Source organism: Castor canadensis, chromosome 3 (assembly GCF_047511655.1).
Source record: "Castor canadensis chromosome 3, mCasCan1.hap1v2, whole genome shotgun sequence".
In the NCBI taxonomy this organism is placed as follows: Eukaryota; Metazoa; Chordata; class Mammalia; order Rodentia; family Castoridae; genus Castor; species Castor canadensis.
The window spans coordinates 139,531,065-139,548,227 of NC_133388.1; positions in this window are offsets into that span (position 1 = coordinate 139,531,065).

Sequence of the window (17,163 nt, forward strand, 5' to 3'; positions counted from 1 at the left end):
TTAAAAATAAAGGTTTTAATTTAAGTTTAATTTTTTAAGGTTTTTATCTGTGACAAGTCTATTCTTAGATCTGGTTAACAAATGAACATTATTTTATCCTAATGGCCATGTTTTTTAAAGGAAAATTTTTGGTATCTTTCCAGAATACTCTGGGGATGGCACCGTGATCTTCAAAAATGTTTCTTATAATTTGCTGACTAAACCCTGAGGACACAATACTGAGTGTGGTGAGCAGATAATGTCAGGAGAGGGCAAGGCACATCTTCCTGGAACATTAATTTTATTTAGAAACCTTTAAAAGAAAAACAACATGAAACACAACACCTTTTGCATTTATACCAACATTGGAATGTACAATTATAAATTCACATTAATGTTTCAGTATATGCAGACAGACAAGCCTTACTGATTGCACCTTTAGACTTTTCCCTATCATCCTGTCCACCCTTTCCTATCCTCACTTTCCCTTTGGATGCACTTTAATGGAAATGTTTTTCAGAGAATGGAAATGTTTTCAAATACTAAGGGCGATTGAAATACAATGGTATAATATGTTCTATAATATTCTGTGTGTCCAAATAATTTGAGTGATTTTGGTCAAGTTCCTTAACTTTTTACCTTTCAGAGACTTCATTTTGTTCCTTCTCTTTTTTGGTGACACTAGGGATCAAATCCAGGCCCATGTGTGCTAAGCAAATGTTCTACCACTGAGTCACAGCTTTACCCTAAAGAACCTCATTCCTTGAGAAAACAGTATTACTTTCACAAAACAAGTGAGGTACTAAAAACTACTATCTTAGTAGGACACCCATTCATCACAGAGATAAAAATGAAAAGGAAGTTCAGAAAAAATATTTTTGGAACCCAGTAAGTTGAGAATTTTGAAACAGACTAAAATAAAGGGGAAAGTAATGTAAATAACACTCAGCCGATGCCTCTATCAGACCTCCGTAGGGTATTCCTATCTGTCTGTCAGAAACCACCATGATCTGTATATGCTTGTGAGTTTTAATTTCTAAAAATCATGTGCTTGTTCATTGGCATCGTATAAAAATCACTTATGCAATTTTCTGTATATTTCAAAATTCATGCAAAGCTTATATATTATGATGGACAGGAAAAAATCAGAAGATGGTGTCAGCTTAATTTTTACATGGAAACTTAGATAAGGAAGCACACCAGTGGCTTTAATCCTTTAAATACAGAGGCTAACTGAACATCTGGAAGTTTTACCAGGCTGGACTTGAAAGTTGCTGAGTTAACAAAGAAGGCCTCTTATTATTCAGCACAAAATAAGACTGACATGATAACATTTGGATAAGCAATTTTTTGTTAATTTTAGAGAACTTATGTTCCAAGTAATTTAGGGTTTCTGTGTTTGTTGATATTACCTTTTAATGTGACAACCATGACACCATTTTCCAAAACAGATGGATTAATGTCATTTTTTTAAAAAATTACTTCACCTAGACAGGTGTTTCCTGTGTATGTTTGACATGAAATTAAACATAACTCCAGATGTTCTGTTTGCAGCAAAGCCAGTTAATTTTATTAGAACATTTAATCACAGATCAACAGTGTAACAGAGGGCAGTGAATGTGAAGCAGAGATTTAACAGAACTTCCTAATGAATTGTGAATTAGCTGATATAGGGGAGATCTGGGGATGTACAGTACTGCTTATGTGAATCCCATAAAAGTATTGATTTGAGATTATCATTCCTTTCTGAATTTTGATATTATTCCTATCTATGAGTTTTACTAGAATTGTAAAACTTGTGTATGTGTTTAAAGCTAGCAAGGCAGTAGTTATGTGGCTATTTGGTGTGAGTGTAATCATACATATATGTGCCCAGCATATATATATATACTGTCTATATATATATATATATATATATATATGTGTGTGTGTATGTATGTACATACGCCCAGTATTTGTGGTGTTTTGTAAACACTGCTCTTTTGGCATGAGTGAGATTTCTATTATCTCATGGGCCTCCAAGTGCAATAGGGTGTTGCTGATGTTCACAGTGATTGCTCTGCCTGACACGCACAGTTGAGACACCAGCACAGAGCTCTCTTATGCCAGGCTTAAACATCATTATATGCCTAGTTATTTTCCCTCTAAGATTAGCTATAGATTTCCCATTAATTATAACATCAGGTTGATTCATCATTAATAAAATAAATCTCAGTGAACTGTCACTGATTTCTTGACTAAAATGAAAACAAATGAAGAAAAACCAGTTCCTGTCTTTGTTACAGTCTTATCAAATTTGTCTTTGTAGCAGTCTGGTCATTCCAGAGCCAGAGCAAAATATTCATAATTTTCTACTTTGAAATATTAGTGTGCCCATATGCACTAATAAAAACTTAAAGCCCAGCTATGATTGATGTTTTTTGCTGGCCCGTCACCTCATTGTATAGAAGTTTGTTTTAATGAGTTTCTCTAATGAATATTTTATATTGCTACTTGGATGAATGGCATATGGTAAATGCAAGGTAAATTACAGCTCTTTAAATAAATATTTTTCATAAATTATTTATTTTGTGATGCCTGTATTGGTAAGATGTCATGTCAGATAAAGATTGGAAAGTATTTACTGTAATAGTTATTTGTAACTTGAAGAAGTAAAATTTTTTAATTATTAATAAGCCTCAACCATATCTATGAAACTTACAGCAAAATTAGCATAAACCCTATCACATTACAAATTTTTGTAGACAGCTTCCATTCTATGATGCAGAAATAAGATAATCTCCTATGCTTGTAAGAATTTTATTTAGCTCTATGAATAGGGGAAAAACTATTTCTACAGAGATTAAAAAAGGAACTTGGTAGGAACCAAAATTTAATGAGATTTAATGTTGAAAATTTGTGAAGCTCTGAATTCTATTGTTGTTTAAAAGTATAATATAATTATTTTAATTGGTAACACATATTTTTACATTTCTTGTTTTCTGTGAAAATATAGTAGACCAAATGGATTTTTTTTCATCTAACAAATTTTAGTAGCTACTACCTATTTACTGGTTGCCTTTATAAACATTCTCATTAAATTCTCAATTTAAAAATAAAGCATGGTAGCATTATTCATATTTTTACATGTGAGAAAATGAAAATCCATATGGCTAATAAGTACTAAGGATTTGATCCCCAAAAAGATTAGTTATAATGTCTATGGCTTTCCACTTAAATGAACAGGGCCCAAAAGCATGTCATGTCCCCAAAAAATTTAGATATGGGAAAAGCAAATATTTTCAATACATACAATATATGATTATTAATAATAGTATTAGCTAAAAATGGTGATTGTGTCACACCAGGTACTAAGTGTTTTACCTAGATCAACTTCTTGGATCCCCACAACAATGCTCAGAGGTAGGTACAACAATAATCACCATCATACAAAAGGTAAAACTCTGGTGCAGACTGCTTAAGCAATTTGCCCAATATCAAGCAACTTGTAAGTTGAAAAACTAGCATTCTAACTTGGCACTGGGCCAAGTCTGTGCTTTTAACCATGAAGTTTATTCTGTTCTACTGAAGCATCAGTCTACCTCTCCCCTGAAATGAGAAGTTCCTGAAGTTATGAGTGTGATTTATTCATGTGTGTAACCTCAGTAACTACAACACTATGAAGAGTAGACAATGTTCACTAATCCTGAACTGACTCACCAATGTCTACTGTTTACACATACATTAGAAATAAATTTTTATCAATGTTGTAATTTTTAAAAGAGTAAAAATAAGCAAATCTATCAGTTGTCTGCTGAAATTCAACCAGTATGGTTCCACCATTGATCCCCTAAAATTAAAAGTGTTCAAATGTAGCAACTATCTGGAATACAAAAGAAAATATGATTTTTAGCTATTTGTATTTTGAGTGCACTCATTCTCTAATTTCTGTATGCATGTGAGTTCATGCACCATTGCTCTGTGAGCACTTAAGGTTTTAAAATACCTCAAACACGCTGAAGTCTGTAATAACAATTATTTTAATAAGATAAATAATTGTATCTGGTCCCCTAGAATGTGATGTGTAACATTAGAATGTAATAAGCTTCTTAGAGTAACAAAGTATAAAACCATTTCCTTAAGATGGCCAGAAAGGCAAAATACAGGTATTAATTAAATTAGGTTAATACACATGAAATAGCTAAGATCCAGTCATTTTTTAACCTAGAAAAATGGCAATTTTATATTTTTCAACCTGATAGTTAACTGTGTATTAATTTTTATGCATGCTTACATTACCAATTTCAGAATACAATAAATTAAGCTAGGTTCTGGTGGCTCATGCCTATAATCCTAGCTAATGGGAAGGCTGAAATGAAGACAATCAAGATTTGAGGGCAAACAGTGCAGGAGACCCCATCTCCAAAATAACTAGAGCAAAATGGATTGGAGGCATGGCTCAAGTGGTAGAGCTTTGCAAGTGTGAATCCCTCAGTTCAAACCCCAGTCCCACTAAAAAAGAAAAAAAGATGCAATAAATTATTCATGTTAAATTATACTAAATAATTTCCATGTTAATTTTACCATAGCAACTCAAAAAAAATGCTCAGGCATATTGTACTTTTTAAAAATATTGTAAGCCTACAATGAAACATTTCTAATTACTCTAACAACATTGATTTTTGAAAATTGAAATTTGCTTTATAGTATTTTAGTACTAATGCATAGGTTACCTCTTACATAATTAAAATTTTACCTTTTATACTCTACAAGTTAATTAGAGACCCAAATACAAGCATGAGCAATCAAAAACATGCAGTTTGGCAACATGTTTTGAACATATTGATTCCAAAATATCTAGATAAACAAAAAGAATCCAACCATATGTTGTCTCTTTTTTCAGTACAGACAGCTGCCATGCTTGAGAATAAATAAAAACAAATGTTGTAAATCAGAAGAGTCCTTATATTTATATCTTAATTTCAGCTTACAATAAAATGTAAAATATTATTTATTTAGGTTTAAAGTAAAAGCCAACAGAATGTAATTGATTATGAAAAGAGTGGGCAAAGAAAGACTGTGAAGGATTCAGGTCTTTACATCCCACATTTTCCCTTTGTGTTTTGTGAAAATCATCTCAATTGTTCTGTGGTGGATTCAGGCTACTAATGAGAGCAAATCATATTTAAAAGCTCATTGAGATACTGCCTTCCCTTGTCTGAGAACAATTTACAAAATGTTTTGACCTTTATTGTAATATATTACTAGAGATTTTGATTTCTCTTATGTTTTTCTTTAATGATTTTTGTAATTGTCTCGATGACTAGATACCAGGTGAAAATCTACACAAACATGATGACAGGCAAAGCAATTTATATTTGTGTATTATGTGAGTCTTACTTGAGAGGTAGGACATGGTTTCAAATGACTTGAGGATGATTTTGAACTATTATTTATTATATCTGAGTTGAAAGTATTGGTACTCATTCACATATAGATAAGAATGAACTCTGAAACAAGCAGTTGGGAAAGCAAACAGGACAGGGTGTGTTTGCAAGAGCAAGAAGAATACCAGGGAAGGTAGAGAGCAGGCATAACCAAATCTGAGATCTGTCACCCTCCAATCTTGTACTTCCACCCCAGAACTATGATCTGCTAGCCCTTTGTTTCTTACCACATTTGAAATCTTAAAGGAAAATGCTGGCAGAGCTTGGGGAACACAGGTGGCTGGGCTGTGGGCAACAGCTGTGCTCAGTGGAAATGGGAAGTGGTACTGGCTATGGTTCCTCACACTGACTGAGGCATCATCTGAGGCAGAGTGTGTGGGAGGGATGTCTGCAACTGATAACTGCTTTCATGGGTGCAGTGGCATGCAGGAAAGAATAGTAATTGTGGGGGGTCATGTGTGCATACATGTGTGCATGTGTGTATGTGTGTGCATGTGTTTGCATGTGTGTGTGCATGTGTGTGCATGTGTATGTATGTAACATTGGTATCCTTATTTGCATAATATTAATACATGTGTTCCAAGAGTTTATATTATGAACTATTATATTTCATACAGATCAAAATTTTATAAATTAAAAAGTATAATTTATCCCATATAAATTCATATAAGGGTGATCAGAATAAGTACTTATTAAAAGTGCTTAATAACAAATAAAACTGACTTTCTGAGAGTTGACCTTATTTAATAAGGAAAGAATTATTTGGCCAAGTTCCTGGTAAATAGCATAAAACTAGTTTAGACAGACAGAAAGATAGGTAGATACATAGATACATAGATACATACATACATACATACATATAGAGATGTGCACTATATATCATTTCTCAGGACATTTTCAGCCCTTTTGTCCTAAATTCCACCATATGATAAAAGAAACTCTATTTTATAAATAGAAAATTGTAACTTTAGGTGTTTTCATGGACAGACAAGGTAAACCTTAGGGAGGAGGAGAGGTGGAGAAGGATGAAAATCAAAGTACTTGGACAATCACTGTCTTCAGGCCTCCTAAATTATAGTGCGAGCTCAATTGTTGGAAGGAAGAGGTGATATCAAAATCACTTGGAGCTTTTCTCAAATTACAGGCATGCCGTCACTGTCCACACCCGCCCACATCACTCCTGTAGGAAGTTATTATTAATAAAGAGTATGTCGCTCATCCCTTAGGTGTTGGAGGTGGTTGAGGGCAGTTGTGTAGGAGTCCAAAAACCCAGCAGGTCTATTGCAATTACAAAACCTGTGATTTAAGGCTGGGCTTCTTAGCATTGGAACTATTGATATTTAGGTTAAGTAATTCTTGGTTGTGGGGGGGATGGTCCATGTACTACAGGGTATTTAGTAGTGTCTCAGTCTTCTACCCACTAGATGCCAGGAGCGACCCTCCCTCCACATCTAATCAAGACATAGCTATCTTAAACAAGCAAAAATGTCATTTTTCTTCTTTCACAAAATCGGAAAACAGAAGGGCAGAACAGGTCCTGCCTGCAGCTTGGTGCCAGTGGAAGAGGGGAGGAGGTAGGGAAAGGGTGCAGGAGGATGAATATAGTGCAAATACTGTGTATGCATATATGTAAATGGTAAAAATGATACCCATTGAATCTATTGCAAGAGTGGGATGAGGAGGGATGAAGAAGCATGGTAGAGGGAATGAATTCAAGTAAGATATATTTGATATATTGTAAGAACTTTTATAAATGACACAATGTATCCATCCCAACTTGGCACAACAATAAAAAAATGATCAAAAATCATCTCCTAAGCAGGTTGGTGCATAGTTGTGCTAAGAATCCCTTGTTGAGAACCACTAGGCTGAATGCATGTGGAATATATGCAGGGGAAGAATGTTCATTTGAATCAAGCAGAAGATGTCTTAATGAAATATACATTTGTCAGAATGGGAGAGCAAGATCACAATTGGGATGCCAGACACTTTTTGTTTTAACCAGTCTCAATGTCTTTTGTCAGCACTAGAAGAAAAAACAAAACAAGCATAGTGGCTATACATTTTAACTCAAATTTTGACAAAAACTATTGTCAGGGCACAAAGATTACCTCTTTTAGGAAAGAGATAAGTGCCAACTTTCCTCTGAAGTACATGTTCTTCACCAATTTAAAACAAAATTTTTAAATGTCCTTGTTCCCATCAAAATAGACATTGTGAATGTGTACATAAATGTTTATCTGAGAACAAGTCTCTCCTTGGAAACAGATTTGTATAGCAAGTCACTAGGTCATAATAAGTGCTTGATGTAGCCAGGTTTATAAGGATTTTCTACTACCATGCCCAGAACAGTTTGCATCCTTGGCACAATTTCTTTATGACAAAAATTAGTTGAAATATGAATAATGTATAGAAAGAACAATTACATATACAAAATATAAATATCAAACAATGTGCAAGTTCATTAGAAGTTAATAAAAGAAAATATAAATACCATTGAATTCTGATTTTCACCAGGTGTAAATTCGGAAATGCCATATTTTCTTTAAGTTAAGTTACCATAAATTACACTATTATGACTGTATGTATCATGGAGAAGATACAAATGTTGTTGATTCAACTATTAAATGTCATTGACTATATTATATTCAAATTTCAAAGTTGCTAAAATGAATAAAAAGAAGAGCTTCTAAGAATCAATGAAATACTGATAAAATCGATATAGTCTAATACTGTCAAGATTATGGGATAGACATGTTTCTACAATACTGGTGGAAATGAAAATTGGTTCAGGTTTTGGAAAGGAAATTTGACATACCCTACGACCTAGCAATTACATACCCAGCCATCTATCCTATAAAAATACAAGTATAAATATATAAACATACAAGTGATGAAGATAATGAAATACTACATTTTTTTAAAAATTAGAAACAAAGGCTGGGAATGGAGCTCAGTGGTGGAGGCATGTACTGAAAACGCATTTAGAAGGACTTGGATTTGATCCCCAGCATAGAAAAAAAACAAGCAAAGTAGAAATGACTTCACTGTCTACATATAGGTGAAGTGATACATAAATCCTTTAATTATAAACACTCATTAAAAATAAGGAGGCTGCCTACATACTACCTTGGCAAAATGTTAACAATGTTACATATAAGCAAAGTAAAAAATATAAAGATACCACAATTTTTTTCTTTAAAATTCCAATTTTTTTCCAATAAAAAGAATGTTCTAAGCCATGTAATTTTTTTTTACTTTTATAAGATTGAAGGAGAAACCTTCAGTTTTTACTTTATATGCCTTACATTAAACATTTATCTTAATAATTTTATAATAACAGTCAAGTGCAAAGGGGAGGGCAGAAGTGTGAGCATAGTAATGCTCTTATCACTGCAAGTGATAATATCTGTGCACATGTATGCCATAGCTGTGGAACACTTCTCAAAGAGACTGAAGATTCTACCACTAGTACTGGTCATTGTGTTAGGAAAACAGCAGACTTCAAAAACAGCAGTGAAAACCAAGCATTCCCTAGTAGTGTGACCTAGGACAAATCACTTCCTAGGTGCCAGACATTGCTTTAAGCATTTCACACATATGAAGTTGTTTAATCCTTATTACGCTGGCCAGAGTATAAGGGAAAGGAAACAAGCATTACCAGAGATCAGAATATCCTATCTATATCTTAAAATGTTGGAAATGTGAGATGAGGAATGCAAGTCCCATTTCTGTTTAGATTGGCTTGTAGTCCATGGAGACAATGGCCCATTTCACCCTCTAACTTGGAAATTCAGTCTTAGTGTTGTAGTATGTGGTGTATGGTGATGTTGGTGAGTAATCACCAAGGGCCTAGGCTCATTTTGAACCCAAGGAAAACACAAGATTCCAGAGAATGGTTAATTTCTGAACAGCTAGACTTAATTATCAGGAATCATCTCAGCACCTTTTTCCTTTAACTGAGGATAGATAACCTCCTGTGCATGTATAAGGGACTTTTAATTCCCTTGGTGTAGCCCAAAGCCCTGGGGCTGAAGAGGAGTGGGACAGTCTTTTCGTCTTTTAGACATTCTTGTTTTAATTCAAGCCTTTATTGCATTGTTTCAGCATTTCATTTGTGCCATTACCACATAATGACCACTTGCATCTATTTAGTGCCTTCATTAATCTCCCCTACATCCTTAAAGGTACAGTTTGTTATTTTCACATAACTATACATAGAACTGAAGAACAGAGAGGTTAATTTGTCCAGGACTACATAGCTAGTAAAACTCAGTACCAGGATTCTACTGGATTGCAAAGCTAATGCTTCTGTGAAAAACCATGTGAGTGACCCAAGAGTGTTAATCCAGCTTCTAAAATGCCTATCCTGGTGCCCAAGAGTCAACTAGATCAAGTTCTATGATCACCTAGGACCTATGTTAACATAAAGTCCAAGCTTCCTCTCAAAACTGATGAATCAGCAAAAAACCCACAATCATTGTTTATAGCAAGCTAAGCTGCTGGGACACAAACTATTAAAATAGCTAAAACTTCCAGGCAAGCATTCCCCTTTTCTCATGGCTTGTGTATATCAAGGATATAAACAACATTTTTCATACACAAAAAATTGTAACTGCTATATGTTATGTTTATCTATATATAATAATTATAATTATGGGTATAGAAAAATTATGCCTGATTGCATTTTTCAAGTCTGAAGTATAAAATTAGAGTATTCTATGTTTTTCTGTCAATAAAAATAATTTTTGATAATACAAAATGTTGGGAAAAGTCAAATTAATATTTCAAGTGGAAATAATTGTATTTTATTTTTCATTGCTTTGGCTATCCTAAAAATGGACCAGGAAAATGTGGACATATTTTCATATTTAGCTAGAATTAGCTTATTTGAGCATTTTTATTTCTGCCATTCAATTAGACTCTAATTAATATATCACACAAATCATGCTTCTGAAGATAATCTGTACCACACTGAAATCCATATGATGTTTGGACAAACACCAAATTTCCTTTTTAGAATGCAGTTTGATCTAACTTGTACAGCCCTGCATAGGATTTTCTGAAAAGCTTTACACTGGTTATGCAACACCCCTAAAAATCTATAGCTGAACTTCATGGTATCAAATTGGAAGTATCTCTGAAAATTAGATAATTGCGCTAGTGGCTGAAAATTGTGCATTTAAAAAAAAGGAAGCCTATTTTTTAAAGTATTTTGAGTCCAACAGCTCCCTTTAATGCCTCTGGACAGTATTTTCAGAACTCATTTGTTTGAGGGGTTTTTAATCTGAGGACATTGAAAAGTTACACCCGCTGTGCTGTCGTCAATCATGCCAGGAGGAAAAATAGTGGCATGATTTGTTATCTGTTATTCCCCTTGCTGTGGTGACTGTCTCCAATGCCAGTTCCATCCTTAAGGCCATCACTTATAGGGACCAGTGTCTGTCAAAACCACAGCCAACTTTAAGGGCTGCCTTTGTTGGAGCAGACAAATGAGTATGACCTTTAACAATAAAATAGGCACCTACTGAGAAAGATGAAACAGCAGCTGAAATTAAGAACACCAGATAGCCATTTCAAACACTTGAGAAAAGTTAGAAGTGGAACTAAAACTTAATTATAAGAGTAAATGTGGGTAGACGTTGTCAATAATGAAACAGACATGGTCAGAAGTATCGATTCTCAGCCTGGACTACAACTTCATCCAGGAATCATCCTATTTTTCATTAATAATGAATGCTATTGATGGGGTTTATTTAAGAAGGGGGTAGAGGATTCAATTATAGTGCTAAAGGTTTATCAAATGATGACTTTTTTCCAGGGAATTTGGATATAAACAATTTGCTTATGAATATTCTGGGAAAGGAAAAAAATTAGAACCCACTGAAAGCTTTGATTTATACTAATAGCTACTTCAAAGGATTTGCAGCAAAGTGCCTCCTCCTGGGTAGGTACTGGCTGTGAACTGCCTATTGGTATTTTGTCCTCTTTCAAAGCTTAGTGTAAGCATTCCAAGCATTGCCTTGTGAAGACCACAGCACAGTTTGTGGTTTGAAAGGCTCTTATAACCCAACCTGGCAAGTGGTCAGTGGAGACTACATTTTACAGAGAACACAAATCAATCCTATTGAGCACTTTTCAAGTAATATAATATTCTGCCTGTGACAATAATGAAATTAGTCTATGGATTTTTTGAAAAATATTGAAATGCCATTTAAATATTTAATGAAATGCAGAACTTTATAAATGTCCACATATGTGTAGATTTAAAAAAAAATAATTTCATGGATTTTTTTTCATTGAAATCATTGAGAGTAATTTCAGAAAATCTCCTTTATTCAAAATGAGTTTTATTTATTAATTCAGCAATACATGTTTTCAGTGGTTGAAGAGTTAATGGATTTCCCACCTACAATTTTATCAACTTTTATATAGTAGGTATTAGTTTTGCTTATCTGTATTTCCAATTCTTCTTCAATTTGTGGTGGGGGTAGGAGAGGGTGGGCATTGAACTTCCCCACCCCTTTGATTTCCTTTGGCCAATGAAATGCGTGGAACTGAAGTCATTCACAGCTGAATACATTGACCTGTGTAAGACTCCAGGCTGTTTCTTCCCTTGTTATAGACTAAAAGGAGAAAACCTTGTGCTGAGATTTTAGGGAACTTGCTTCACTAAAAATGTAATACGGATACCTGCAGGTCACCAAGGCTTTTGTGAGGGAGAAATAAACAATGTTTGTTCAAAAGCATTAAAGTTTCAGAGTTGTTTGTTACCATAGCTTAACTTTGCTGGTCCTAACTAATAAATTCTGTGTTTTCTTTTTAATTTTCAAATTTCCAAAATGTTACTGTGACTTCTACTGTCTAATTTATTCACATATGAATATATGCATGTATGATTATTTTAACATGGGATGTTTTAAATCCAATTTATAGCATTTCTATATTCTCTGAAGATTATATTCCTAATACCATTTATGCACCTACTTTGAGTTTTACCTGAGTTAGTTTGCCCCATAACTCTTCTTGCTCAAAATATAATTGCAATGTTTTTCGAAAGGAAAGGATCTAAGGTCTGAGTTCTAATCCTAGAATTGGCTGAACCTATAATACTTCTGGGGCTCACAATATAACCTCTAGTTCAAAACTATACATCATCAATAGTTCATAGAATTTTTTTTTATAATCAAAAGCTTACAACAATGTAAAGGCCCAAGGTTTTAATAGGTTTGGAGTTTCAATTGTAACCCCACTCTGAAGTGGTTATCTTTTCAGCATAGGGTTAAAAAGCTTTGACAAAGCACAGCAGGGAACATTGGATTGCCCTCACCTACATTGTACATAGCTTCGGATAGATAAATACAGTCTCATTCTCTAATGTTCCCGACTGCCTCTAGGAACACTAAGTTTTAAGAGAGAAAAACATGAATCCTGTATTTCAAGAGAGGTGGAACTAGGCCATTGTTAACTCCCCTTAAAAAGGATATTCAGTGCCCAGTTCAGACTGCCCCTGAGACACCTAAAGCTGCATTAAGTACTTGTGAAAGTAAAAATCCACTGGGAACCCAATTCTAGTGTTTAAACCTCAGCATGAATAGGAGAGTTCCTAGCAGGGTGCACTTTTACATGTCTTTATAAGCACATCCAAACTTACCGTATGCAGTCAGGCTATGCGATTTCTATTAACCAATAGCTGACCATACTCCTCAATAAAATAAGCACTCCAGCACCAAATATCATATTTGGAAATTAGAGGACAAAAGCTGGTGATCTCCTGGAGATCTGTACATTATATACCACTTAGAACTTAGATAATGTTTGATCAATGTACTATAAAAGATTTAACCACTTAAATCCCTGGGCTCCTGTTATCCTACCTAATAACACATTAATTCTTCAAATTTATCTTAAGATACACTGAGGCTTCCTTTTGATTGTATGATTTACATTTGAATAAATAAATTCCTCACTTAAGTACTTTATCAGCATACCACATGGTAGCATTGTATACAATGTATGAATAACTGCTCTTTGGCATAAAGTAGCTTAGAATTTGTTTGAGTTTGTGATATATATTATTTGTGAATATACCATTTTAAGTTAACATTACAAATGCATGAATATTTACTTATTTATTTTAAAAATGCATGTCTAAAGGTCACTAAATTTCAAAGGCTTACATTGTTTATACTGATAAGTAAAAGAACTCAAGCATCAATTCTAAGTGTTGTGTATGTTGTCCATATGTAAGCTTGCATTTGCACAATTTAGCAACCATTTTACCAACAACTGCAGAGAAATCTGCATTTCACCCAATATTGCTTGACAAATGACTTTTCTGTTTTAAAGTCAGTTTTTGAGCACAGCATCTTGATTGCTATTTGATAGTAGAAGGTCAAGCATGAGATATTTTAGATCTTATTAAAATTTTTCAGGTCAAGCAAAGGTGATGGAAAAATAACCACTACAGGGTCTGTATTGTATGTGATGGGACCACAAATAAACTTTGCATCTCTGCTCCCAATGTGTCCAGACTTGAATGAAAGCTAAAGGGTGAGCTTATCTATTGATTTTCACATGTAAGCTAAGAGGTAAAATAACCCAAACTCATTAAAGGTGCCAGTGCAGTGGATGATTTGATGCCTTTTATCTTCTGAAAATAAAATCTGCTAAATCTTAGTCATTATGGTAGAGTTGTTAATGGGAAAACAGAACAAGTACAAGTGTTCACTACGTGGTCCCCAGTATTTGAAGTATTCAGAGCTCTGCCCATTGATTCTTACACTTCAACATTTCCAACCTGTAAAAAGGAATTTCACTTTTGAGTACAGTCTTTAAAATGCATTGCTTTATTTTCTCATAGTAATAGCACTTCCAAAATTTGACAAGTGTTTCTTAAACTTGCTTTTTGCTAAAAAAAAAAAAATACAACTTTTTATATTTTTTTGAGGGTACTGGAGTTTTCACTCAAGGCTTTGCGCTTGCTAGGCAGGTGCTTTACCACTTGAGACATGTGGCTGAGCTCCAAAACACATCTTTTTTTTTTACTAAATGATCTTTTTTTTTACTAAATGATCTATAAAACTGTATAACTGGAAGTATTATACACCTTATGTGTGAGAGAGAAATGCTAAGCATCTACATTTATATAGCCAGACCTCAGGGAGAGGGGGCTTTGGTTCTATTTTTTCTAATATACTATCAAACAAACAAACAAAAACCCTATTCATATGAAAACAAATGCCTGTAACTATTTCACAAGTATCATATTCAAGGAATGCTTTCCTTGTTCTTTTTCTTTCTTTTTTGTGAGGTTATTTAAATCTGTCTCCATTTTAAAGAAGTTTTTTTCATGAGTTACACTTTTTGTGTCTCACACTTCAAACAAAGGAAATGGCCAAGGATTAGATGCATAAATAGTTATTGAAAAAAATAATTAAAGAATATGATATTGGTAGGTAAATAAAAGGCTTCTGTTACTGATTGCTTCAAGTTCTTAACAATATTTCAAAGTCTAATATTTTGTTTGTTTTGATTTTTGCGTTACTGGGGATTGAACTCAGGACCTCACGCTTGTTAAGCAAGCACTCTGAGCCATAGTCTGAGTCCTTTTAAAGATATTTCAACATTAAAATTTTTTCTTTCATATCTCTCAGTCACAGACTGTCCTCTAAAAAAATGCTGATGTATGTGTGTGTATGTATGTGTGTGTGTGTGTTTAATGTTGAACCTCAAGATACTCAGAATTTCTTATGAAAACTCCTATAAGCAGCTATTTGTAAGCTTCTAATTCACATTCCTACTTTTCTTCTCCATCTTCTACCTTTCCAACATCATTCCCTCTCCTTTATCGTACTCTACTTTCAATTCAATTGCTACACTAAGAAGCTGATTACCACCACACAGTTAGGTGTGAATGGCTTTACTAAAATGCATGGATGGTCCTATTTGAAGCATAATTCAGAAATATAAATTATGCCATGCAAATGTAAGTGGAAGGGATTTTCAATGAACTATAAAATGATGGGAGACTCTATAGAAGTCCTGTTGGTAGACAAAAATGATGTGAAAAGTTTGCTCTACTCTAAGGATCTCCTTTCTCCTTTCTTTTCCTTCTTGTTCCTTTCAAAATCATAAACTATTCCTTGTTTCTGTCATAGCTTACCGGAGGTGTCATTGCATATAGCTAAGGCATGGTCTGAGAGGAATATCCTCTGAGACTTCCTGACATACTCTTTTTAGTGTGCATTGTACATATGAGTCACAGTGACAAAAATCCATGTTCTCCCATGTCAGAAAATAACACCTGATTAGACTTTGAGATCCATGGTGGAGACTGCCATCCCAGTAGTACTATAGTCATGGCTAAGGAGTTAGTTTACAGTGCTCATGGTATGGACTCTAAAATGCTGATACTGCACAATGACCCATGCTTATAGAATTACAGAATTTCAGAGCTCAAAGGAATCTTCAAGGACACTTTTAAGACCTTAATGCATTACTGAAATAAACAAGAAGAAAAAGATCTAATGGGGCCATCACTGTGACCATCAGATAATGCCAAACTAAATCTTCTCACCACCAGACTGAATGGGTCAGACAGTGGGGAAATGACACATTATTTTTTAAATTATATACATTGTTCTTTAAATTATATACATTGTTTATGCACCAATCAAGATAGCAAACACAAATTTTTTAATGGAAAAAGAAATATAAATTTTTTTTATATATGGGTGAGCTGTTAGTCTTCAGGAGTTCCTTAACTACTTAGGAGACTGAGATTGGGAAGATCGTGGCTTGAGGCCAGCCTAGACAAATAGTTCTCAAGAGCAAAATGGTTTGGAGACATGGCTCATACAGTAGAGTTCCTGCTTTGCAAGAACATGCCCTGAATTCAAATCCCTGTCACACAAAGAAATCAAATAAGTAAAAGAAATAATGAATAACCTTTATCCAATTATTTCCAGATCTAGTCTAGAAGCTTCAACTAGGATTAAGTATTACCATTCCCCTTCTCTTTGGTCAACTTTGGCAAATTTTAATTCTTAAATTGGACACTATCTTTACTTTTTAAAATTACAGGTTTGTCTTTAAAAATATAGGCAAAATGACAGCACACACCCTGAGTAAAGAGGCCATGAACCAGAGCTTAGTATTGGAAACACAGCTTCAAAGCTTTATACATGCTTCTTGTGATGAAACACCAAGGATTTCAGCTTGGAATTTGGAAAAAGTAGAGAATGTTTCCAATCTCTGAATTGAATTTAGAATCCTATCATAATTAAACATGTGCTATAAATTTCTCACTGGGAGTTTATTAGTGACTTAAGTTCAGTTTAAATATGGAAAAGGGATTGCTAATATCCTGAAAACCTTAGGAAAAACTACAAATTTGCAAGATGAGGAATCACTCTACTTATAGAATTATTTTATTTCAGTGCATCTAATGAACCTGGTCCTCTGCAGATAAAACTTGCATCAGCACTTTTACAGCACTTACTTTTAATCATTTGGGGGAGGGAGTGGGCTATAGACTCCATTGGTAAACTGATGAAATGTACATGCAAGCACACATCTAGATTTCAAAAAGTTCATTTTTTTCTGAAATTCATTGACTTACTCCATATTAGTGACAAAAGTATTTTTTAAATCTGCCTCCAGCATTAAGTAATTTACATTTATAGAATTAATTCTGTGATACAATCAATATAAGATGTTTACACAGAGCATGACACTAGAGCTCAATTATGAATAA